This window comes from Hetaerina americana, unplaced genomic scaffold (genome assembly GCF_022747635.1).
Source record: "Hetaerina americana unplaced genomic scaffold, ioHetAmer1.1.p SCAF_2, whole genome shotgun sequence".
Classification (NCBI taxonomy): Eukaryota; Metazoa; Arthropoda; class Insecta; order Odonata; family Calopterygidae; genus Hetaerina; species Hetaerina americana.
This window is the reverse complement of record NW_027286763.1, coordinates 81,535,364-81,560,880: the sequence shown is the minus strand read 5'-3', so window position 1 is coordinate 81,560,880 and position 25,517 is coordinate 81,535,364. Positions and strand designations below refer to the sequence as shown.

The 25,517-nt window shown below is 43.3% G+C and overlaps 1 protein-coding gene across 9 annotated transcripts in view; it reads left to right on the top strand.

The window, feature by feature from the left end:
• beta-Spec (spectrin beta chain) overlaps nt 1-25,517 on the top strand; it is a 237,795-nt gene that overhangs the window by 76,598 nt on the left and 135,680 nt on the right. For 2 of the 9 annotated variants that reach the window (XM_071585454.1, XM_071585462.1), the window contains exon 1: nt 3,113-3,673. The exons of the other annotated variants lie outside the window; for them this stretch is intronic. The gene's annotated coding sequence lies outside the window, so the exon portion shown is untranslated. Of the gene's footprint in view, nt 1-3,112; nt 3,674-25,517 lie in introns of those variants that run through there. 9 annotated transcript variants of the gene reach the window in all.

Genomic DNA, 25,517 nt, shown 5'->3' with positions numbered 1-25,517 from the left:
TTCACTTTTCACATTCAGCTGATGATGTCCCTCGTTTGCCTCTTTCCTTGATTATTACGTAATTGTTCGTTACGTTCGTTCGTTGAGTGGCCCTTACGTTCATGATCACGTTTGTCATCCCCCGAGTCACTTAAAATCACCGGTTCTTGATCAGGAGAGGTCACAAATGCAGGTGATGCGAGGCAAGGATGTTATAGACAAATATTTGGAATGGAAGGAAAGTCTAAATCAGGCCCCGCTGTTTTTGACTCAGTCGGTAATTGGCCAGTGCAGAAAATAAAACATGACTTCTGAAATAGGTTTGGGGATTTCCATGCAGAATCTAGTCGATATTTTGTAATAAAAGCAGGTCTTCAACGCGGTTTCGTTAAATTTGCCACTACTCCCCACGGTTTTCTTAAATATGAATTGTATCGGCTTAGTAGGTTACTTGAGAAGATTCAATATCTATTCAAGGGATGCTGAGCCCTCCCCGAGAAAGCTAAGAACCTTTGGTTTATGGTGATCCCTCCCAACCCTAGACGGGGATGGAATCAGCTGCGTCACCCGATCGAGAAAAGGTCGGGGTGTCCCAGAACGCTCCGCATTATCGGTCGATATCAGATACCAATTTCATGCTGGAAGTACTTGGAATAATGCTTTGGGCGTTCTTTTATTAGTTAAATTTTCGCGAAGTGAGAGTGAGTAAGTAAGAAGTAAGTATTCGCGATATATTATGCGGAAATTTTCTATCGACACCCATTTGTCCCCCACCTAGCCAAAATCTTACGGTCGTTCTTCAGTTAACTACTATGTGAACTCAGTCATTCAGCGGATATCATTGGCGTTTTATTGAGGGTATTGAATGGCTTATCCATTTTTATGAATGTTCGTTACGCGGGAGAAACGCCACTAATCGCATTGGTAATACGTATGGGCTTGCATAATTTTCTCAGTATTCCTTCTTTGTGTCTTATCGGCTAATAGATATTTGTAATGCGTTCTTGCATTTCTCGAAGAAGCTAAACGAGTAAATTACTTGGGGTTACGTGTTCTCCCAAAGAAAATGTCATGCAACTCTGATATAAGCCTCGCTGGTAGAATCTCCAAAAACATCAAGTTTTGGAGCTCCTCGCTCGCGAAAAACTTTCACTGGAACGTCGCAAGAATTCCATTTGTCTCTTGGGAACGGGTAATACTATGCTGCCTGACTTCCCTGGTCGTCATAGTTAATATCATCATAAATAAGCACTCGCACCTTAGGAGTCCAGAATTGATATCAATCGTGTAAGTAACATTTTCTATCAAAATAAAAGCCTCGTTGTTTAAATCGTGCACACGAACGGTGAGTTTTTTAAATATTTTTCTTGCTGAAACCCTATTACTGGTCATAATTAAGGTGTTACTATTTTGTTAGTATCTACAGCCCATCATACAGGGCATGTAAATACATGCCAACGTTGGTTATGAAACTGTTGGTGTACCAAGGGAAAGTGGTCTCGATACGAACAATAAAAAGGGGGGAAATCATGCTCTCCCAAGGCAATGCTATCTCCACTGAAATGTTTCCGAGTGCTAGACAGTATCTTAATCCTCACATCCATTGTTCTCTCTGAGGAACAATTCATTGATTCAACGCGTAGCAAATCTGCTCTTGTCGCTCGCTAGAAGTTTCTCTCAGCTTCATGTTCGTCGTTTTCGCCTCGTTTCCTACTCTCAAGTCCTCTTGACCCTGGAAACTTTTGCTCTGTCGACTGTTTGAATAAGTGTTTTGAAGTTTTTCACCCCATTTTCCCCAGCGATCAAATTCTCTTTGATACCTTTCCTAGTGCCTCCCAAGTGTAACCGTGAACAGTTCCTTATCGCACATCACTGATAACGTGGGAATTCATCGCGTATTGAGACTCTAAATTACCCTTTCCAATAGCGCTCTCAAACTGGCTAGGAAATAACGAGATTCGTCTTGTGAACTCTCGGAAGCCGAAGATTAAAACCGGAGTTCGCTCTCAGTTTTCCTGCTCGTAAGTGAAATGTGTGTCGTATTTGGCCGGGCTCAGGTTTTAAGGGGTAGGGTAAGGTAAGTTGGATGTTCAAATGAATGCTGAGGAATTTTCTTAAATTTTAAGGGCTCGCACTTAGGAAAGATGAGCCGCAAAAGCATAGTTTTACGCGTTCGCGATTTCATATTTCATCCTTTTCCCACCGTTAGTGAGTCTCACACCCATCGCTCTTTAGTTAGATCCCGGGAAAGAAAGCACCTTCGCGCCCGATATTTCGAGGCCAGGGAAAGGTGCTTATTATCTTCGGGATATCGTGCGAGTCCAGTTTCGGGTGCTCGAATTCGAGGGCCCCTTCTCCTCCTTCGAGTTCGAGAGAGGGAGGATAGTCGCCCGGGGTTCTCGCATGGAGAATCCCCCGCGCCCTCTCCTCCTCCCGTCCGGAAAAGGAGGTCGGGACAGCGAAAGGATGTGGGAAGGAACGCCCACGTTCCTTTTCCGTGTTCTCTTTCAATTTCCCTTTCCTCCCGTCTCCTCTCCTTCCCAACCTATCCCTCCTCCACATCTTCGTGGTGCACCAGTGCACGCGCACCTCTTCCACGGGCCCGGAGAGGAGCGGGACTCCCTTCAGCGTGTCCTGCCGTGGTGTGCTGACCCAGCCCGCAGCTCTAGTATGGGTCTCCCTCTCTCTCTCTCTCTCTTTCCCTCTCTCTCGCTCGCTCTGATCGATAAGTCGAGTCGACGCCAGGTCGCGGGTTCCCTCTTCCCTTCCTCCTCCTTGCTCGAACCCACTCCCCGTCTCACGCCCTTCCCTTATCTTCCCCCTCTCCATCCCACATCTTATCCCTCTACCCCCCTCTCCCTTGACGACCCACCGTTTTCTCCTCCACGCCCCTCAAATTCGGTCCCCTTCCCTCGCTACGTGCCCACTTTCAGACCGTCTCCCTCCCCTCCTTCTCGCCCCTCCACAGGGCCTTACCCTTTCCCAGCGCGCCCCTCCCATCCGTCGCAGTCGACTGATCTCCTCTCTCCAACACCCCCCTCCAACCTCCTCCCCTCTCCTTACCCGCCCCTTTTTTCTCCCTCTCTCTTCGGTCTCTACGCTCGCTCATTGCCTCGACGTCCGTTGCCCAGCGATGAGCTTGCGCTTTCCCGTGCAGTATTCCTGAAACATCTTCCTCCTCGCGCTCTCTCGCCACGGTCTCCTCTCCACGGGTGGCAACCGAAGTTTTTTTACCGGAGCCGTGCACCACGTCGAGGGAATCGGGGGTTTTTGTTCCGCCGTGCATGTTTGGTGCCGTCCTGTGTGCCTCGTCCACGAGCGACGTCCTTCTCCTCACGGGCAGGCGTGTCACTGCCCGTTTCGTGCGGTTCTCCTCGCCAGCGTAACCAAACCGAACCCTTTTCGAATCTTGTGCACTTGTGGTCGTTCCGATTGCTTCTTCTTCTGTTGTGAGTCCCCTCCCCCCCTACGTCTCTCTCTCGGCCCCCGTACTCCCTTGTACCCCCTCTCACCCTCCCCCAAACCGCAGTGTTGAGTGAGTGTGCCACAATCCAGGAGATCGCCTTGCCTCGGGGATTTCGAAAAAGCAGTTGCTCATCGTCTCCCATGACCCAGGAGAGGAGGAGGGGCCCACGGGAGTGATTTTTTTGATGTGACGCCCTCCAGCCTGCTTTTGGAATTCCTTCTCTACCAGGTATCTTAAGATTTTATTTACGCTTGTTTAAGGTTCTCGCACACCTGTTCGTCGTCTTCTATTGTCGCTCCGCAGTTGCGACTGCCGATGTTATTTTGATAGGAGGGCCAGCTAGCCCTCCCTCCGCTCCCCCTTCCCCAAAACCGCCCCCCTGAGGCAGCCTCGCTCCCCGTCCCCCATCCATTCTCCCCCCTCTCCTGTCGGAGGGAACGCGAGCCCTTTCCTAAGGTCGTGTGTTTCGAGTGGGTTCACTATAAAATTTTGCTCAGACCATTCCAAAAATATGGGATACCGTCCTATGGACGGCGCGGGTTTTTCCACTTGGGCCACAGGGGTTGGCCCACGTTTGATTTATGCTAGGGCAGTGAAAACCCTTCGGAAGCCTCCACACTAAACAGTTCTCCACGATTTATTTTCCTGCTGGCTTGGAAATAATCAAGTTCGTATTTTGGAAGCATTTCTCAACCCGAAAGTATCTTCATTGGTCACTGTTTTATTTTACTTAATCGCCAGTAAGGAAAAAATTGGTATTCTTTGATTTTATCTTGACGGCTGATAACTCGTTACCATGTAAAGAACGGATTCCGTCGCTAAGGCATTGCAACTTGATATGTAGGGGAACTCTTATGAAATATTAAGTAAAAACCTAAATTAAGGTGAATCATCAGTGCCAATGCAGTTACCATTGACGTTGTATGCAGCAACACTCACACTGATGGACCAGTTGATACATTCTATGATCGACTTCCGTGCTTAGAACTATTGGTGCATTAGAGCACCACTCCCTCTCTTCATTAGAATGTTTCTGTATAGTGGCTGTCGTGTCATGTGTATCGCGATGCAGCACATCCATTCAGGTGCCGATGCCTGCAAAATCCCGACGGATACAGCTTTATTGGATAATAATGCATTGGGTCGTAATATCAGGACGTATTTATTTCCGGACAGAAAAAGGATAAAATATAATAATTTTTTGGATTGGTTTTCTTGTGCATATATATATATATATTAAACCCTCGAACAATAACAAAATTAGCTGCATAGTGTTTTGGTGCTGTAGTTTCAATGTAAAGTACGTATTCTGCTTGGAGCAGAAAAATCTCCCTGTCTTCCCCATTCTGATCGCATCACGTAGTCGGTAATGTTCTTTGCAGTCTCTTTATTGTGTAAATTTTATGTTAACATATAATTTTAGCAGTCATCCTTTTGCAGCCGAAAACTATGCTTCGGTAATTACGTCACTCAACGAGATTATGGTAAATGGTCACGCGCTGAAAAACTTCTTCAGATATGTTGTGCTTTCTTCGAGTTATGAGTCGCTACTGAAGAACTTTTTTCATTTTCTTTGTTACAGGACGATCACATGTAGTCCAGGCCAGGTCCATATTAATGCACTTGCGTCGTATGTGCCTTCGGTGTGAAATTGCAGGCAACCCATAACTTACCTTGCTAAATTGTCCACTGCTGTTTTGATGTTACAATATGTCATTACGTAAAGTTTTATGACAAAATGCGTTTATTTACTCTCCCATCCGAAGGGCTTGTCTCTCTTCTTGCCGAATGTCATATTACCGTCCTAAATTAACCCGTCGTGGCATTTATATTTTCTCGCTTCATTGGAACCCAGTTGTTAATATTCCACTGTGCACTTAAGTATGATATTATATCGTCACCTGAGGGCGATTAACATCAATCAGGTAAGCCACGCCAGAAGACATCGCGAACTCTATCCTAAAAATTGAGGGTAAAGACTGATCCAACTGGACATATTCTTTGGTGTATGTAATGAGATGATGGGTGTACGGGCGCCTTCAGGTTTTAAGTTTTAAGTCCTGGAAATGGGGATATTAACTCCTGAAAACCACCATCAATGAGACTCTTAGATTCAGAATTTAACTTATTTATGGAGCTTGGTGGTATTCAGGCGTTGATAAACGGTCGGATAATTTATTCCTGCCCTTGCCTGCAGCATTTTGTAGTACATACAAAACCAGAAGCCTACAGGCCGCCACATGGGCGTTTGGCAGGGGGGATAGGTCATTAGCCAATGGAGTAATGATTGGTGTTTAGGAATCCAGTAGCTTTGGCGTGCTTTCTCTCTTTTATCGAACCGTCGAGAAATGTTTATTCCCCGTCGTCCATTAGTCGGAAGGAAGTGAGTTGCATTCAAGCAGCAATGAGATTTATTCAGTTGACAAAGAGTGGGCTGTTTTCGCTCTCTCTCCCTCTCTCTTCAGTCGACGGAACGAGTAATGATCGCCCTCCGTGGAACGCAGGCGAAAGACAACCAGCACTTGAGCCCTTCACTCCCGGAACATCCCTCTCGGCGCACCCGTCCCTGCAGTGTTTGCTCACTCTCCCCCTTTCCTTTCGTCATGTCCCTTCTCCCCCCCCTTGCCTAATCTCATCCCTCTCACCCCATCTCGAGTCTCAGGCCAGTGTTTCGTGAGGAGTGGATGCACTTCCCGTTCCCCCTTCTCTATCCCCTTCACCCCCCGAAGACCCCCGTCTTCCCCCCTCTTTCAACCGCCTTGCCTCCCCTGTTCCGACGACGCAGCCGTGGGGCGCCAATGACTCCAGTGTTTACGACCGAAAATTCGATTTTCCTCCCCTCGCTTTTATAAGGTCGTCGCTGTGGATACGGGTGAAATGGTTGTGAACTATCGACCCATCTGAGGAGGGATCCTTAAGAATGGAAAGTTGACCCTGGCTGGAGAGAGACGGGCAGGGTTACCAATTCCACCGTGTAATTTTTGCGCCTATGCTGTTTCTCTGGGAGCAGTGACGTTTCTTTCATTCGCGGTGCATGCTGGGGGAAAATGTTGTGCGGCGTTTCTGCGGCGACGGTGTAACTGTGCTCTGCGTTCTCTGCCGCATTGTAAGCGGTACGAGCATTTGAGTCATCGCGGAACGGGTGAACTCATGGAGGATACTATGGAGAGGTTGACTCGATGTATTTTATCTGTAGAGGTTTCAAAATTACCTTCGTTAAAGTGGGAAATATTTGTGGTCGGGTAGGAAACAAATCATCACTCTGATGCATCATAGGTTGCGGCGGCAATCCCGAATGTTCCCAGGCTAGTCTTTTGTCTTTGGAGCGAAGCTCTTTTCGACTTAAACTTTCTGGAATTACTTCATGAAAGGTTGGAAAAGCAGTACTCACAAACTCCTCATTAAATTTTATTTAGACGAGGCTGTTTAAAAGGAATTTGTATTTGCAGTACTTATTTTTGCTCCCCTTTTTGTCAATGGATGTAGATTACCTACATTAATAATAATTATATGTATATATATATATATTTATTTATTTATAAAAGGATATTATATATAATTATTTTGATTGGTTACATACATAACACGAAATGCATGTTGATAAAAGGTAATATTTGAACACCGAATACTTCGTCTTATTTTGTAAAGATATCCTGTAAGGGATATTCTCGTATCCAGCGAAAAGAATAAGCATTGATCATCACTCGAAAAGAGAGTATATATTTAAATTTTAAGCTGAGCGTGGAGATCGTGAGAGTTATGTATGGAAAATGAATTAATTGTCCCTTGATAGCTTCTCAGTCAGAAGTTTCCTTCCTTTGGGGGTTCTTTGTTTGATCAATAAATGCGTCGCTAACGTCCATTTGGTGGTGAGCGGTCAGTAACAGAATTCCCGTATTAGCCTAATTTCAGTTGGTCTTATTCATTTCAGAAAAATGAGGCCTTTCCTCATTGAAGATGTCAATTCACTTGTATTTTTTTAGAGCTGCAGGATACAAAAACCGTTAAAAGCGTCGCCCTCTTTCCCCCGGCCAGGGTTAAGGGTTTTTTAAGTTCAGTTGATACCTCGGGGTGTTGCTAGCTGAACCAAGTAGTGTGGATTTCTGGGCACTTGAACTCTCGGGCACGAAAGAGGAGCTTGAACAACCCCCCCCCCCCCCCGGTCCCCTCCATGCCCAGAATGTGTAATTATCACACGCACGGTAGAGAGTTTATATTAGTAGAGGGTGAACTCTACCCTCGCCTATCGGATCGACCTTCGGTTTTTGTAGTCGTGACGGTTTATTTTTATCTGAGTATTCAAGAATCCGACATTTCTATCATTTGACGGATACGACGAGGAGTCTTCTCTCTGTATGCTCCCAAAGTAGGTTATGGGATTTGATGAAATAAAAACGAGAATGCGTAATGTAACGTGACTTCTGTGCCCTAACGCCCCAAAAAAATATAAATGTCACCTATAACGATCTGCCCTTTTACTGCAGTATCGAAGATGGCATTCAGAGGAAAATTTCTTTGGGGTTTCCTTTCACGCGAAATTACCGTCAAATCTTCGACGACCTTTGGGGTTTACGGGACCCTACCGTTTGAGACTTGGCCGAGCTCAATTGGCAGGTGAAGCGCTCAAGCTCACTCACCCTCTTCGAGTCGATTGACGTGAGCGTGCGAAACCCACCTTGAACCTAGGTTGTGATTTTTCGTTTGAGGAGAGGGACTTGCCGGATGCGCATGATGCAGAATTATCGAAAAAAGGCATTATTTCGAACGCGCTCGATGCCGTGTGAAAAACATGCTGGTGGAGGGAATGAAATACCATTGAACATTTGAACTGTTTTCCCCTTAGAAGTTCGAAGGTAATAGATATGTCTTGGTTGCATTTTGTTTTCTCTCATCCTATTTTTATTGAGGAAAGCCCTGTGAATACAAAATAATAACTAGGAAAATGTTTAATGTTTGAGTAGTGGGTGAAAATCGTCTTAGTTTCGGAGACCTGGAGGGTTAATTAGTTGAAAATGTGCACCATTGATGTGATTATTCCAAACAGTTAATTGCCTGATAGGTTTTAGGTTGCTGGAAAAAGGCGTCGTGGTGTAGGATATTTTGCAAATGGCTTCACTGTTGTGAGATACTGAAGCTGTACGTAATGTTCCCTTGCGAACGTGGGATAGAGTCTTAGAACAGATGTCTCTGTCGGGTAATTGTGGGTAAATGTGTTCATAAAAATATTTCCTAATGTCTTTCAATTAGTGGAGTCTAATATGCCTCCCCGACCACTTATATCATTGGTGAATTAGTAATTTCCATTCAGCCATCTCTTACTTATTGATCATTTGAAAAATGTTGCATAAATATATTGTTACTAACAATTAAGAAAAACTTACTTTTTGTTGAAGCATTCCTGGTGTGTAATCACCCCCTGCCGCACACCCTAGCGGTGGATTGCAGGTTGCCATGTAGAAATAGAAAAAAAACATGTCGTATAGTAATCTCGAATTAACGCGCAGGAAAGTCTTGGAATCTTAAAAATCCGGTACTTTATCAAAACCTGACAAAGCCACTCTTGGGTGAGGCTCAAGTATGCGAGGGAGGAGTCTATAGAGGATGCTGGAATGTGCCCGCACTGGAGTCTACATCTTTGCGTCACGGCGACTAAATGTTTGGAATGTTACAGGGGCCATCCCAAGTTCATACCACTGGATGGTGTTCTTAGATATATATTTAGAATCTCGCGGTCGTCGATTTTATTATTTATTATTTCGACTGTCATTGTTTATTGTTTTCGAGTTCAGGTGACTACATGCCACCAATCATTTATAGGCATTGTTTATTCTCAAGGCGATGTTTTTTTTACAATGAGCAGGTTTGGTGGAAATGAAATTCTTTAAGACAACTTGCGTTTTGTTTACTTCCCGTGTCAATTATACGTATACGAATATTCTCACGAATGGATGGCGAGTAAAATTTAGGTTGTTGAGAAACAGTAATTTGATGAAAATGTGATGGGTACATTTTGGTTTGTGGCTCTTTTCCCATTTTTCAGTCATCCTTCTATTTGTTGGCCACAAACTATATTGGTTTTGGCGGAGCTCAGGAAGGATATCGCTATTTTTTTCACCACATTCTTGTGGAAAAAGCTACGTAGGGCTTCAGGCGGAAACACCGGTAATACAACCATTGAAAGGGACGGGATAGCTGATGACTTGGCATTTTTTGGCCATCGGCAATTATGCACTGTTACGTGGCCTTCCCTGTGGTGCCTTGCGTCTTCCTTTTTCAGTGAGAACTTTTCTACAGCTTGGATCGTGCTCCGGACCGGATATGCTAATGAGTACATTATTTTGGATCGCCATCCCAAGTTGCGTATTTCCGTTATCGACTCTCGGTCATCAAATTTTCGCACGGCTTTCAAAAATGGCGGTGAATAATGAGGAAGTAATCTGTGGGTGGAGAGATGGGCGAGAGAAAATTTTTGCATGGTCTTTTGTATCCTTGCGTCTTTACGCACATGAGATTTTTATCGAGCTTTTCTTATTAAATGAATACTCTCTCTTTATTTATATTGCTTCAATATTTTTCCCATATTTATGGAGGTTAGTCCACCTAGGCATAGGGTAATTTTTTGATGCACCCCCACACTACACACCTGTACCCTTAAGCCTTGACTAATACTAGTATGACACAAAATATCCTTAAACCCCTTAGTGCGTCTATTTCATTCCCTTAGCCATGCTAACTTAGAGGAGCTAGATTTGTAAAACATTCTCATGATAAACTAAATAGTGAATCAAAATGATTGAAGGAGTTAAGCTGGGAATCACTCACGGAGCGAAGGTTAAATTATTGAAGATCATGTTTTTTATTAATCATGGGTAATTTGTTATTTCGGCGATGAAAACTGTGACTCATCGTGAAACGGAATAGCGTTTTTTTAAGAGTTTTCAAAAAAATACACTCCATGGCACCCCCCCCCCCACAAGGTTTTAGTTTGTTGGCTTCTTGCACGTTCGGCGTCCATCCGCAGCGGTTTCCCTTCCCAGAGCGAGTCGGCCGTAGTTCCTTCAGCGGAGCGACGACGCGATCCCTTGGCGAAGGCGAGGCGTCCCGTGCCACAGTCTCGTTTCCCTCTCTCCTCCTCCGGGGTGAATTTAGCGGCATGCTCGAAATTGGTTTGGCAACTCTGCGAAGGGAGGATTGGGTGGAGTGGGCGTGTTGGTGAAGGGGGGGAAGAGAGAGAGATTTCGAGTGGGGGTGGGATGATAACGGGTAGTGGCCGGGGGAGGGTGGGGTGGATATTCTCCCCATTCCAACCTCTTGCGTCTCTCTCTTCCCCCCCCCCCCCGTCTCCCTTCCGCCCGACCGCTTCCCTAGCCCCCTCCTCCCCCGCACACTTCTTATTCTGCAGGCGTAACCTATAAGAAGCGCACTCTCCTCCCCGTCCGTTTCCCTTCCTGCCCTCGCGGACTGGGGTCTCTTTCTCTCCCTCGCTTTGGTATTGGAACCGGTTTCATTAGTCAGCGAAAGGCCAAGGGGTCTGCGATAGTCTTTGGGTCGCGGAATGCCGGCGAGTGCACCGCAACGGTTAACTTATTTCAAGTACCATACTGCTTCGATCGGGTGTTTTAAAGCGCGTGAATTCTCCTCGCACGGTGATGCGGTGGTCTTGAGGAGTCATTGATGGCTCTCTTCGGTGTTTTCCCGATCTTTGAATTCAGATATTAAGTTACTGCTTAATAAATTGTTTATTTACTGGATTAAATAACAAAAAAACAAAGAGCCAATCACACCAGACTCTTACAAGCAGGGTGTTTTCGCATGGTATTCGAGACAGCTGAGGTTCAGGAATGTTTTTGTGTGACCCAACCAAGCTGCGTGTCGTTGACAGGTGCAGGCAGTCGAGTTCGTGAGTGCTCCGGGCTCTTTTAGTTTAAACCTGCGGGGCGCCTTGCATTGCAAGTATTGAAATCTTCACTTTCTCCCACCTCATTGGATAGCTTGGTAATATTTTGCTAGGTTTTTTTTTATAAAAACTGGTCTTTGTGCTGGACTACATAGTTGTTTTCATTTGCTGTTTACCCAATGAGGAATATTGCCCAAGTTTGTAGCCGTTTTTGGATGACCAGAAATCTACGTGCTTCAAGAAACACGGATGTTACCGAAAGTGAAGTTAGACCCAACTTGGATCAGGATACCTCACGCCCGCCGTAAACCGTTTAAAAATATTTTACTCCGAATTATTTCGTTTGAATACAAGTCCCAATTTGTCTCATTTTGATTTGAAGCGTTGCGATTTTTCAAATTTGTGAGAATGAGACAATGAATTATTTGAATTCTGAAAAAAATACGTTTGCAAGTTGAATCGCTCCCTTTTTATTGCTCTTTGAATATAGTGTATAGGGAAGAATAGGATTAATTCACAGAATTTTGCGTGCAGATGCTGTACGTTCAACCAATTATTATTTCAACACTGCCTAGTACAGCAGTCTTGTTGTGTGATTTAAAGGAATGCTTTGTTATAAATCCAACTGAACTCGTAGGAACAAATTTAACGGAATTTTTACGGTTTACATGTATGTCGTCCTGTCCTATAATTCAATGTATTATTCATTGAAAAATTCCCCCAAAGAAATGGTAGAACTGCTATCACAAATTTTCCTTATGAATTTCATGTATTTTTTCCAATTTTCCTCCATGCGGATATCGCTGTTAATCGGTAGCTCTAAGTATCGTTTCCTCGATGAATAATTAACGTATTAAATATTTGTAAGCTTGTAATCTCATTATGCACGTAATTCTTAACTATCATTTTTCAGTGGCGCGCTTATTTTGTGAAAGTTTTACAAAATGTGTTCCCCGGAGCGTTTTAAATAAACAGCGACTATTGGTTATGGGTTCCGGGAAGTCTCACCTAAATGAATGAGTCCCCCCTCCATGAATAATCTTAATGAGAAGTTGTGATTAAACGACTTTGGTTGGCATTAAAGTTTTGATCGGGCAATGTAGCGTTCAAGATTCGCGTGGTTTCAACTGAACCCGAAAAGGACGTCGTCCGAAACAGTTGAAATGTGAAATGCCTTTCACAAGACTGATGTACTAGGCAGTATTGAAATAATGCTTTCACTTCGTGCGAACTCGGTTTGTGCGATCTTGTCAACTGCTTGCACACCAGCGGTATAGACTGGAACTCTGTGCGTTCCAGCTTCTCTCTTGAAAGGGGCGCTCTCGCTGGCCTCGAGGGTCTCGAATCCCCCCCATTAATGGTGTTTCGTGGGTCTCATTAGCCAAGGATAAAGAGAGGGGGTGGATAGGAATTAGATTAGGCCGACAGTCTTGCCCTCGAGTCTCGTCTCTCGTACGTCAAGCCTCTCTTCCCTGTCCTGGCCCCACAACTTCCTTCCCAGCCCTCTCCTCGAGTTTCGTTGTTCCTCCCCTTCCGGGGTCTGGAGGAGAGGCGCAGACGCTGGGCTGGCGGGCGCCGCCTCCACCTGCCCGACGAAAGCGAGACCAATTTGTCCGGCCACTCGATTATGAAATAACTCCAGTCCCAGGCAGCCGACTAACTGTCACTTGCCCGCCCGCGTTGGGATATTCCTTCCCGTCGAAAGGGTTTGGACGCTCATGGTTATTCTGCTGACAAGAGATGCGAGTCTTATCCCATGTAAAAAATCTATCGCTGAATATTATGGTTTCAGAGACGTCATGGCCGTCCTCTGAGAATTTCCTGGGGCTATTTCGGTTTATAAAATAAAGTTTTTTTTTCTATTTTCCGACGGAAAACCTTGGAAAATATAATCTTGTCTTTGATAACCGAAGGAGGTTATGTAACTGTTTGACTCTCTGATGAAATGATGGGCGGAAATATTTGTTTAATGATTTAATTAAGATAAAGACTTAGCCTTCCATAAGTGATACACTTTTTAACGGTATTTATTGTGCGAATTTCGCGCAAATACGAACACGATTTGATGAGAAGATGTAGATGGAAGTGCAAAGGCGAATAGATATAAATAGTTTGCATAGATGCTCATCCTTTTTCTGTTGAATTTTGCATTTCCCAGTGAAGTCAATCTTTGTGTGTTTTCGTTTGCTCAGCGAGGCACGAAGGCCACGAAATTTCACGAAGTCGTGTCAGCATCCATCGATTTTTTTATTAATTAGTGTTGATTCTGCTTTGAACCGACAGATCTGCTTGCCTTTCCCTCCGGCTGAAATATCTCAAAAGATATCGCTCCAGGGTTATTAAGTGCCCGGGGGGAGAGACCCCAGCAAGAAAGGGTATTAGCACGAATGTTTAATGTCTCCCTTTTGCTTCCTACAAAGGAAGCGAAAAATTAGGTTAATGATGTTTAACTTCTCATCGCCGAAGGAGTGCTCGCGAAAACCTATTGCCCGCGCCCGTCGAAACCTTTCTCAAAGGAATGTACGTAGTTGGGCGAAAGTGTCAACCGCTGTGATACGGATGAAGATGGATTATGCATTCCAGTAGAGCGAGGGAATGAGATTAGGCCGTAATGGGCCGCTCTGAAATATTCAAGTGGTTTCAAAAGACGTGCGCTCTCGAAGTGAAGCGGTTGGCCTCAACTGCGGATCGTCCCAAAACTTGAATAATTCTTCCCGGGCGTATGAAGTTCGTCACTGCCGAGGAACACGTTTTGCTAGATTAACCCCTTTAGCGCCATTCAGAAAATATACGGAATGGAAGTGGAGTGATACCATCAAGCATTCAAAAGATAAGCTACGTAATTACAACGAATTCATTTCGTTGTAATTACGTATCTTATAAATGTCTTTCCGTTTCTGGTAAATGTTTCTGATAAATGTTATATCTAAACTTTAACCTCTAATGTTTGCTGGTGCTGAGGTTTGTTAATTAGTCTTTGACAAAGGTTAATCCCTGTAGAATTAAAATAATTGCGCGGGGCGGAGTAATGAATCGTTTTACAGCAAAACAGCTTAGGCTTGCTTTAATATTTTTTTTAATTGAATTACTTTTTTGATTGGTGCCTCAGGGTAATTGATTGTTCTACATGACGATTTAATGTTATGGCTTCCAATGCTTGGGCATGTGAATCAAACGTTCAGGTGTGCCGGTGCCCAGTCGTCCTTGGTTATGAGGATATTTTTGGGGGTGATGCGAGGTCATACTACCCTCGTCACGATCGGTGATGGCGGTGACGTTTGATGACGTACTCAGCTCTGGACGAATGCATGTAGAAGTGGCCCAAACCTTGGCTATGGAGCAACTGGCTCGGTTTGATGACACGCGAATGCACTGTTCGAATTAATAATTCCAATTCAAACCTTAGAATTACTGACGTTTTGCCAACGCCAGCGGTGTCCCGCTCAATATTGGCGATGCTGAATTAAATTTGATCCTGTTTGATTGTTTGTGGAAACTTAAGTGACCAAGTCCGCGCTATTTCGCCTACTCCACTTATCTTATTATACGATATATGTTTGACTGGGGTGTATTCGCAATTCTATTCTGCTCTCTTGGCGCCAAATCGGTTGCTTTTAGATTTTCTGAGTTCATTTAACGTTTTAATCTTGTTCCCGTGGAGGCAAAGACTAAAATGACTCTAGTATCCCTGAACAAACATGAATTTTGCGTTCATTCCGTGTGAATTCACCTCAGGGATTTTCCAAATTTTCAGCTTGACCCAGCGGAGCTCGTTCCGTCGCTGAAGAGGGAAAAAGACTGGAACTTATATACCCGATCCCTTCCAATTTTCGAATTTATAACCGAGCCACCGTGTGAAAGTAGCTAGGTTGGGTATTCCGTTCGGGAACTGTGGTGTAACGGGTTCGAATTCCCTTCTCGCCATTTTTCTTCGCAAAAAAATCTGCGTTCAGGGGAAGCGCTTTCCATGAATCAGTCTTTCACCTATGGCATTCACGGTTTTAACTCAATCTACGTGCGATATTTATTTGTTCAGTGACCTTACCCCTCCAGGACCGTCTCGCGTTCCTCTCTTCGGAAAACACTGGCCTGGGCATACACTCCTCTCCTGATCTGATTGTTGGTCCCAGGGATTTTCCATCAGCCCCTGCGATTCCTGTGTTGCATGTTGTCATTTGGTATTTTTATTAATACATAGTGCACTGGAAGCCACCACTATGGTGTGTGGCAGGGAATGATTGTACACCAGAACCTTCGACCCAGAATACTTTCCTCCCCTAGCGCGGTCGGACAACGCTACTCTGATCTCTTAATAACATCAATGGGTGAACTCTTCAGCTTGGTAGTGCCTCAAAACATCCCTCAAAGTGCGCCAAATTCGCCTATTCGTTTCGAGGGAATCGCTTTCGTCACCAGCTGCCTTCGTCTCTCCCCTCGCCCCCTTCTCTCTCACCCTCGCACTCGTCCACCCTCGGCTCGCCGCTGCCATTTGCCGCCTATCGATTGTATGCGACTCCCCCGTGTGAGCGGCCGGCCGACGGCGGCACCAGGTTGTGGCTCCCGCCTTGACCAGGCCACCACGGCTGTCCTCAACCGCCTCTGTTGCGCCATTGCGGGCCAAACCTTCCCCCCCGCCCCTCAGCTGTACAGTATCCGCAATATTGGAAAGGACACGTGATACAGCAGAGCGCGTGGCTGGCCGGACCGCTGCATGCCTACTCGTTCGTTCATCCCGTCCTCACTTCCCCTTCCCGCTCAACCCCCTTCGTACACTTCGTCCGCTTCCTTGATGTCGTTCGTGCCCCTCCGCGCACCACACCCTCCCCATCTTTCTGCTTCGAGGAATTCTCTCCCCATCACCATGCACGCCAGGGTCGCTGGGACCGACGATAATCAGGCGTTTCCATGTGATTCTTTTATTTGAAAGTATCAATACGTATTGCTGACACAATAGTGTAATTTGTTTAGGGCTGAGTTATGGCTAAATTTTAAAAGTAATCCCTGACCTCTATTCTAAGACTGTGGTGCTCAACCTTTTATTAAGCTTCCCCCGACCGCCAAGGTTAATTTTTCTTAAATAAAACTTTATTTGAAATGTCATCTTATTTCGATATTTGCCGATACTTCTAATACTTTTTTCAGTTCAATGTAAAATGTCAACAACTGTTTCTTAGTTCCTTTATTATGTGTATATTAATGTATTAATTAATTCACATTCCTGAAATAATTTTTGCAATGAATATAATTTTCCTTTGGCAAGGTCGCAGATGTCTCTTGTGCATCCTGTTCATCGTTGGTGTAAATAGATGGAGGTATGGACTCAGCACGTGGGGACACAGTAATCGGAGAACGCATCTAGATTATCTATCTCGTGGGAAAAAAACGTCAGGTCATTTTCTGTCCTTCATTTATTTGCTACAATATCTGTAATTGAAAAATTAAGTTGTTAGAATCACAGAAATGGGGTTTTTAATGGTCGGAAAATGTGAACGACTGCTTGAATATATGTTTTGCCCCAATTAACCATAATTTTGTTGATTTCTGTCACGTATATAGCACAGTAATTATGGTTCCAGTAAGTCGTATGTGTACCTGTCGTCACATAGTGTCCGATGTTTCATCTACGATGATATACGAGTAGATTCATTGCTGCATCTCGCTATTTGAGAGCACCCCGAGGGTCTCCTTAAAATCTTTCCACTGCCCTTGGGCATCTTGTAAGATGCCAGCCAACGCTTTGGTGTTACGTGGGGGTTAATTCGCACCAAACTCCCAGTATCCGCACGTTTTAAGCTTACTAATAGAACTTAAAAAATAGAACTGGCAGATAAGTCATACAGGTGAACTAGCAATTAAAGTAATTCATCGTTTAGACGTCACTTAGTAAAACTCAATTGATTGTATACTATAGGCGAAGAACCTTATCATTTCCTATCTTTTGGATTTAATTTTGGGGAAAGCGCTCATTATACGTTTTAAGTCAGACTTTTTACTATTCCACGTTACTTTTTAGGAAATAATAAATTTGTTTTAACAATAGAAGAGCTCTACGAAAACCCCTTCGGAATTCAGTGTTGGAGCAGGTGTTACAATTTCAATGAGTTTCGGCATACAATGGGAATGCACGTGACGTGTTTGCAGAGAGGTATCAGGAAGGGTAGGTAGGTTGTGCATGCCTATTCGAGTACGCTCGACATTAATTAATATTGCAAATTCCCATCATTTCACCAGCAGGAAATTTCTTATCGCTAAAACCCGCCTTGGGAATGGAAGAGTTGTGCAAGATGACCTTAGCTGTCAACGCTGCAATAGGTCAACACACCTGACGCTGGTACTTAGTGGCGTCCGGGGAAATTAACCTATTGCGGTCGTAACCGGCGCCGATTTCGATGGAAATAAAAGCCACTGTGAAAGAAATATTGAGATATGCGGATGGTGTCTGACACCAGGTCCCATCGGATGACAGTTCTGTCTTAGAGAACCGCGATTTACCTAAGCGGTGGATAAGTAAATGTAAGGGAATAATAAAAGTGTGATATCACATTAGTTAGATCGTATTTAAGATATATGATAAGGGATAAGGAATCATCGAAGAGAGGTTGGATTTTGGAATTGGATAATTCACCAGGAAGAATGCTTGAATTGTAAAAAGGTGAATACGGTAGGAAACTAGCTGTCCCTGGGTTAATGGAAAAATGAAGTAACCTCTCGGGTCTTGAAATTCATATTTGAACTCTTTATAGGAATTTGGATGAGGTGCACAGGGATGTGTCATCGCATTTGATCCTAATAGTAGAAAAAATTAAATGATTGGACTCCCGAGCTGTTACATACAAAAACAAGTCATTTTTCCATCGCAGTATTATTGAACTAAACCGCTGTTATGTATTCTTACACTTGTCTCATGCAGGCCTTGTTGTAGTATGCCTGTTCAGTTTTTCTTTGACCTCATAAAATTAATTCATCACATCCTGCTATTGCTTAATTATTGGCTGGTGCCCTTTCAGCTCCTGAAGCATATCCCTACAGAGTCTCCCTGTGTGTGGTTCCATGTCATAGGAACAAATATTGATGTTAGTTTGCATAAATCGTCTCCGAGTGAAGCCGAGGTGCCAAGCGCCGAAGGCACGCTCGACGAGGGCATTCATCTCCGCCCCTTGCGAGGGGTCAAAATACGTACGCATTCCTCTCCACCCGCTTCCCTCCCTTCCCCCAATTCCGGCCCTCCGGGGGAGGAGAGTACACTTAATGATATGCATTTATGCATAAAGAGTTTCATTGACAAATGGAGAGACACCGGAACGCAATTAGCCTATCAATAAAAGGAATTGGACATTTTCAGAATGGAAATTTCATTAATCAGTCGCCATCAATGGAATTAGCCTGACACACTATCAGTCGCCCTCTTTTAAGTCGCTATTCCCGATAATCAAAGAAGTTTTTGAGAGTATTTCGCGAAAGATGAAACAAAAAATTGGAAGCAGTCTTGTTTACATTCGCAAAAAAAACTCCCTATGGTTGTTAATTTAACACCGATACAGTTCACCATTTTTGCGTTATGAGCTTTTAAAAAAGTTGACTTTTTTAGGATTATTAACTTTTTTCCAGTTTCTCTTTTAAGTGAAGGTGAAATTCTTGCCACCAGATGGAGACACTCATTTTCTAATTTATTGATAACCAGCCGTCGAAAATTTGTGAGTTTTATGCAATATATGTTTTCGTTTTGATTTTTAAAATTTCAGTTTAATTAAACTTTGATTTAAAAAAATATAATTTTATTAAAAGTTAATAAAGAATGGAAACTGATTTGAATCATAACTTGACAACAATTAAACTAATAAAATAAAGATATACGAGATGGATAATAAGGTCTTCTTAATAATGTATTTCGTATACTTTACCGGTTTGGCGTTTTTATTTACTTTCTAGAATGCGGTGTTCTTGGGGAAGGGCTAAATATTTTACTGTTGAAGTATTCCATGGAAGAAATCACTGTTCAACTAACGAGCATCATTTTCAGAAGCGCATGTATTTGTCAGTTACCAATTATATTTTAGCCTGTCGAAATCTGTGTGTACTTTCCGATTTTTTTTAACACCAATTGCACTCGATGCGCTGGCCTAGTCACTCGAAGAATCACAATGTGAGGATAGGTGTGCGTGGTACAGATGACATGAAAAGGCCCTGGTTGTCAAACAATGGCATTGATTTTTCAATGAGCGCCACTCCACACATTTCCCTTCCTTCCCCCCCCCCCCTCCGTTAAGTCTCTATTGCCGTCCGTTGAGGAGGCTCCCCCCCCTCACGCCTACTCCTCCTAACTCTCCACCCTCTCCCCACTCCACCAATCCAAAAGCGTTCGCTATTGATCAGTGCGCGTATTTACTCATCTGATGTCACATTCAGAATGCTCTTCAAGGGCATCGGGTCGCGGCCCCCAATAAAGGTCGGTCTCTACCCCCTCCCTCTTCCCTCCCCCCCGTCTTCACATCTCCCTCTCGAGTTACATTAATGCACGGGGTCGTGAGGTCGGCGGTAGTTTTAACTGTCGCCACAGAAGGGCTTGGGAACCTCTGTTTCGGGTTATAAATCTGTCGTTCAGAATGCGGTCGCGAGGCGGGAAATCCGGCCGACGGGGGGAAGGGAGAATCGTGATGCCTCCTCCCTACCGATGCGCGTATCCTAATCGTGCGTAGACGAGACGTCCGCTCACGCTGGTGCAGTCGGTGATGTGACAGTGGTGATGAGATTCTGGGAAGAAATGTCGCCCGACCGGAGTTGAAACGGATGAAGATTTGAATTCAAAGATGGCATTTGGGTAGTATTTACCTCTCGTTCGGCGTCGAGTGCTTGATAGGGATAGAGTCCTGGTGGAAGTTTCGGTTTGGGTTTGCTCCTACTGGAATGCGGTAACTCGATCATGAGAAATCGCTAAATTAATCCTGCTCGTGGCAGTGTTACCATCAGAAGGTGGTAATCCGAGAATTGGTTTGCTGCTGTTATTTCATGGAATATCATGTTTGCAAAGCGGATTGGCAAGTGCATGGAGTTGAGGACTAATTACCGGAGAGTTCCTGGTTCCGGACACTCGCAGCTGAATGCCAACAGTATGGTTATCGGGATTCCGGAGGCCCGTTCCTCAAACCTTCCAGTCCCTTTACAAGTCCTCTGAAGACTTGAGTTAAATGTGGTGTAAAACTTTGGAAAGTTGAACGCTGTTTTTTTAGAGAAATGACAAATAGCCGCGCCGTTTACTAACATCTGCAGACTCCGTGTGTGTAAACTATACGGGCTTGTAAACTGACTTGTAGCCCTGTAGAGAAACGGAGTCCAGATATTCGAGGGAAATCGAAGGAGGCAGAAGGAAATGAACTGTTCACCGTGATACGAATGTGTGCATTTCACGCATTGTTGTGCTTGGTTTAAACATGCTCTGCTGTCATATGATAACCAACCTTCCAGTTAATTGCTATGATGGTGTTGGAGCCAGTCCTTTCCTTCTCGATAGGTTTCTTCATCTCCCTAAGCGCTATCTCCTCATCCTGCGTTACATGCTTCAATGATATTCCACTTTCGATCGTCTTGTTCAGTTCATTCCACCGTTTTCATTTACGGTAAGTGGACTCCGAGAATTAATTTCCTAAAGCATACTCAGCCTGCACTGTTTTTCACCTCTTTTCTATGCAGTTATTACAAATTTCTTTGGTTTCCTTTTCCTGGTGGGACTTATTCATTAATATAGGCATCACTCATGCTATTTAATCTTGACATATTTACGGTAATTCCGCTGTGAATGCTCACAATATTTAATTTTTTCCGATTTTCTCATATTGTTGAATAGTCTCAGGGACAAGATGGTACTTCAAATCGATGGTCTGAAGAAGCGTTGTTGTATTTCGGTGTTATGGAAGCATTTTTGCCAACTCGACAGTTGTGCAGAATCGCCGTGGGGGCTTGCGGAACGAGTTCCGCAAATCTGGTATCCGTAATGAACTCAGTGAACTATTGCAGCTGCCCGAAATTTTGCAAATTGCTCCCAGGCGGCGGAAAGCGGATGCCCTATCCCCTGGAGGAGAGAAAGTTGACCCCGTCGCACTCGTCGAGCAACTTGCATAATCTCACTGTTACAAATTTGATTCCTCTTTAGCATGAGTCCAATCTTGGTCGTCTGAATGGTGCCTCAATATGAAGGGTATTTGTTCTTCTAGCGACCATTTTACGCGTGTTTAAACTTCGCGATTTGTGTCTTGTACAAAATGAAAAAACCCCGTTTCGTGATTGTAATTTACGTGAATAATGCATTACAAAATGAACCATGTGTTCAAAAGGGAATATAACTTAGTTTTTGGTTGTGAATGGTGGTGGGATGCTTTGAATAAGTTACGTCCATGATCAGAATTCCAAATGTAAAATCACTTGTTGTGAAGCTTATATTGTCAACCTAAGGGGTGGGCAAGGCTGTTTTAAATCATTCTAATGTCGTATTTTTGTCGATGGAGCATAATTAATTTTTGGTTGAATGGAATGCCTCCCTGCATTGTTTTCCTTTGTCTCGTTCCTCGGAGTAAATGTTAGTGTTTAGGGATTTTCCAACCTTCAATTTCTCTGGTTTCTTTAAAAAAAAACCTATTCATATTGATGTGGTAATGCTGTTGTTCTGTGAGTTATTAATCAAAATAGCTAACCATACTCCTTGAGTTATAAATGTAAACAGTACAAAATCAATGACGGATTTGTGTTTTCTCTTAGGGGTTTTTTTTTGAGTATTTTCATAAGTGGTGAGCATTTTTCTATTTTTCATTTGTCATGACCAAAACTAAATTTTCTTTGGCTTTTTATTTCCTGCGTGTGTTCATTTTTCGTCAGTATCTTACGGTTACTATGATTTATTTTGTCTTGACTCTAGTTACTGTTCTCTTATATTACGCACGTATATATCGTAGTGGAATGTATTCGGTTCATTTAATTAGCGAATACCGTAAGAAATGTAGGTCATTTCAAAAAGTATATTATACAGCGCGCTACAAAATTTTTGGAATAGTCATAATGGCCTTGTAGCAAGATGTCATGTAAGTAATTACCGTAGGAGTAGTAAACTTTGGTCGATTATTGGTAACAGGAATTTAATAGCTTTATTATTCCTTTATTTGACGTTTATTGTCAACGCTTAAATCGGGCAACTGCCCCAATCGTTCAAATAATTTTTTTCAAATTTGCTAATATATAGATCGGCGTCGATTGGTGCATTTACAACGCAATTGCATTTAAAATTAGCCATGTAATGATTATTATTATTCCTCACGACCTCGAATGCCTTCGTGGGATCAATAAGTGGGAATTGAGGCTTGAAAAAATGGGAGCAAAGATTAACTACTGGACTTAGAGAAGCGTAAAAATAAACCCTTGATCAGTAACTAACATTGATAATAACGTACGTATTTAAGGTTGGCTATAAAAATAGATGATTATATGATATCATTATCCTTTCCTTACTCTATGCTATAAATCATTCGGGACGTGTCTTCTCCACCAACACGCAGGCCTGGTATCTTATGTCACCTTTCTATTTATGTACGTAGCTGTGGTTTTAACTCTGCTGGTAGTGGTGGTTTCGATAGAAATACCCTGCCCACAAAGCATAGTGTGATAGTCGTCGCACATCTCCAAACGATATACTTATGTACAGTGAAGACGGTGTCGCAGTCGATAACCAAACTATGACACATGCTTAAACTGCAGAAAAGTGGTCGATTCAATTAATTATTTATTCGATAATCCACGCGCAAGATATGATATCGTTTGAAACGGTCGTCAAAGAAAGAAAGTCGATGGGGGAGAATCTATTTGCTCCTCTCGCCCTTGCTGCAAGTAGGGAGGTCAACGACCTCTTTCTACAACTCCGATACTCAGTGAGTCATCATCAAAAAGACCAACAACTTGGAAGAAATGTGTGTCGTTAAATATTTCCTGTAAAGTCTTCTGAGGAGTGCGCTTTCAAAATGAATATTTCCTCTTTGCGGTGCGCCAATTACGGAGAGTGCTGACTGCTTATGACATGCAGGCCGAAAAAAAAACCCCGAGGCTTCTGAAGTGCCCCGTCGTTAGTATTCATCCGAGCATTCGGTGTGAGAGCAATCCCCATTGTCTTGTCTCGTGGGGTGGTGCCCTACTCCTGCACACACTTCCCTTGAACTTCTTTCCCCCCGGGCTCTCCGTTTGTTGTCCCCCTTGATCACAAGTTTCGCAGTCTTTGTGCTACATCTGGAGTTTTTTTAACAACTAGTAAACAGCAGTACTTTTGTTTCATTCCGCCTTTCATTTCTCACACATCGTTTTCAATTCGCATTAAAGTGAGTTCAGATCCTAGAAACGTGTTGTGTTTAATTGTTGTTAGCATAACGTCGAGTGGCTGTTCCAATGTTTTAAATTATTTCATCGCCTGAAATCGTTCATTTCAATGCTGTCTTATTTGCAACGCTCCAATTGTTCAAGGAAGAAAGGCCGGACGAAAAGCATTTTGTAGTTATCCTGTTTGCAGTAGTTGCGTTTTACTAAGGTGCTAGTGACTCTCATATATCTACATTATTGTGTAGATAATTCAAGCCACCGCAAGGGCGTGTGGTGGGGGGTGTTAGGTCACCAGCCGTAAACTTGAATAAAACCACATGCAAAACCAAATCATGTTACCTGTACACAAATATTATTTTGTTCGTGCACTCGAAAAATCGTAATCACACGAAAGAAAGTACTGACATGAAACAATATTTAACAACAGGATACGTGAATTCAAATCATGCGGTAGAACTGTTATAAGGATTGGTTTATTGAATAAAAAGAATAACATACAGGAAGAAACATGCAAAATATCGACAAATATACGTGTATACACTACCAATTCTAATTATCTCCTGCGAGATTGCTGTAATGTCTATTATAATCCCTAATGGTTCGAGGAAAAACGACAGTTTAGATCTATCCGTTATACCATTAATCTCCGTGATTTTATGTTGGTTCCGTTGTCATATATTGTCTGTCTCGTAGCTTATGTTTTACAGGCATTATTATATGCGATACAATTTATAATTAATGTTTTTCTCCTTACACCATCCTGGTATCATTGCCTCCAATATACGTCAATAATAAACAAGACGTTTCTCTTCGTTGAGCCGAGTGGTTGAATAGTACCCGACGGGATGGTTGTACGTACATATGGTTATCTCCATCATGTAGCGGGAAGGAGTAACAGGTGAAATATTATTTTAATATCGTACTCAGCATCAAAAAATAAGGAAATTTATTTTTCCTCGTAAAAAGTGTGTAGTAACATCATTAATGTCCGTACTGGTTCCCTGAAGAATTAGATAGCGGCGGTGAGATTGATTAAGTTCATGTGTGTTTGGAAATAACCAGATATGTATTTTATGGAGTCCTTTGAAACTGTGAAATCCAGCCAGTCGAATTCGGAAGAATCGACGTCGAGCTCCAGATTACTCTTCCAGGCAGGAGACTTCCAAAATAGAATTTCACCTTGTCCACCGCTTCTCTATTCCACCCCGCAATTATCGGCTGGGTAGTCAAGGAGGGATTGGCAGTTCTTTGAACTTAATACTTTGCTCCATTGCATGCTCCATGGTTGCGTGTGATCGAATTTAGATAAAGCATCCTGCAAATGATCGTATCATTTAACAGATGAATTTGTAATTTATTATTCCGTGCTGTGTACGTGAAAGTGTGTGATGAAATGAATATTTCGTACCCTTATAAAACCAATAAATTATGCCCTTTTTTAATAGCCGTGTACGATGAAAAGTTATTCTTTGCATAAAGCTGTTAATGTTGGTGCAATCTACTGTTCAAATTAAATAATATTTATTTTATGACTATGAAACAGGCTTCAAAAATTCCATTTCTTTACTACTACCATATTTTCTACTCCTGAAGACTTTCGGGATAATTCCCAAGAATTTTCACACACAAATGCTGTTCAAAGTAGAAGCTTTGATATGGGTGGGGCCATCAAGCAACACGGCCTGAAGAAAACTCAGTAATGCTCCAGGCTAAAACCTGACGAAGGATAACTACTGCGTAGTATTTGTGTTAATAAGAAAAGGAGTTTTTCCATAGTGGATTATGGGATCACACTTGCTGGAGGGGAAATGGGGAGGAGTGGCTTGT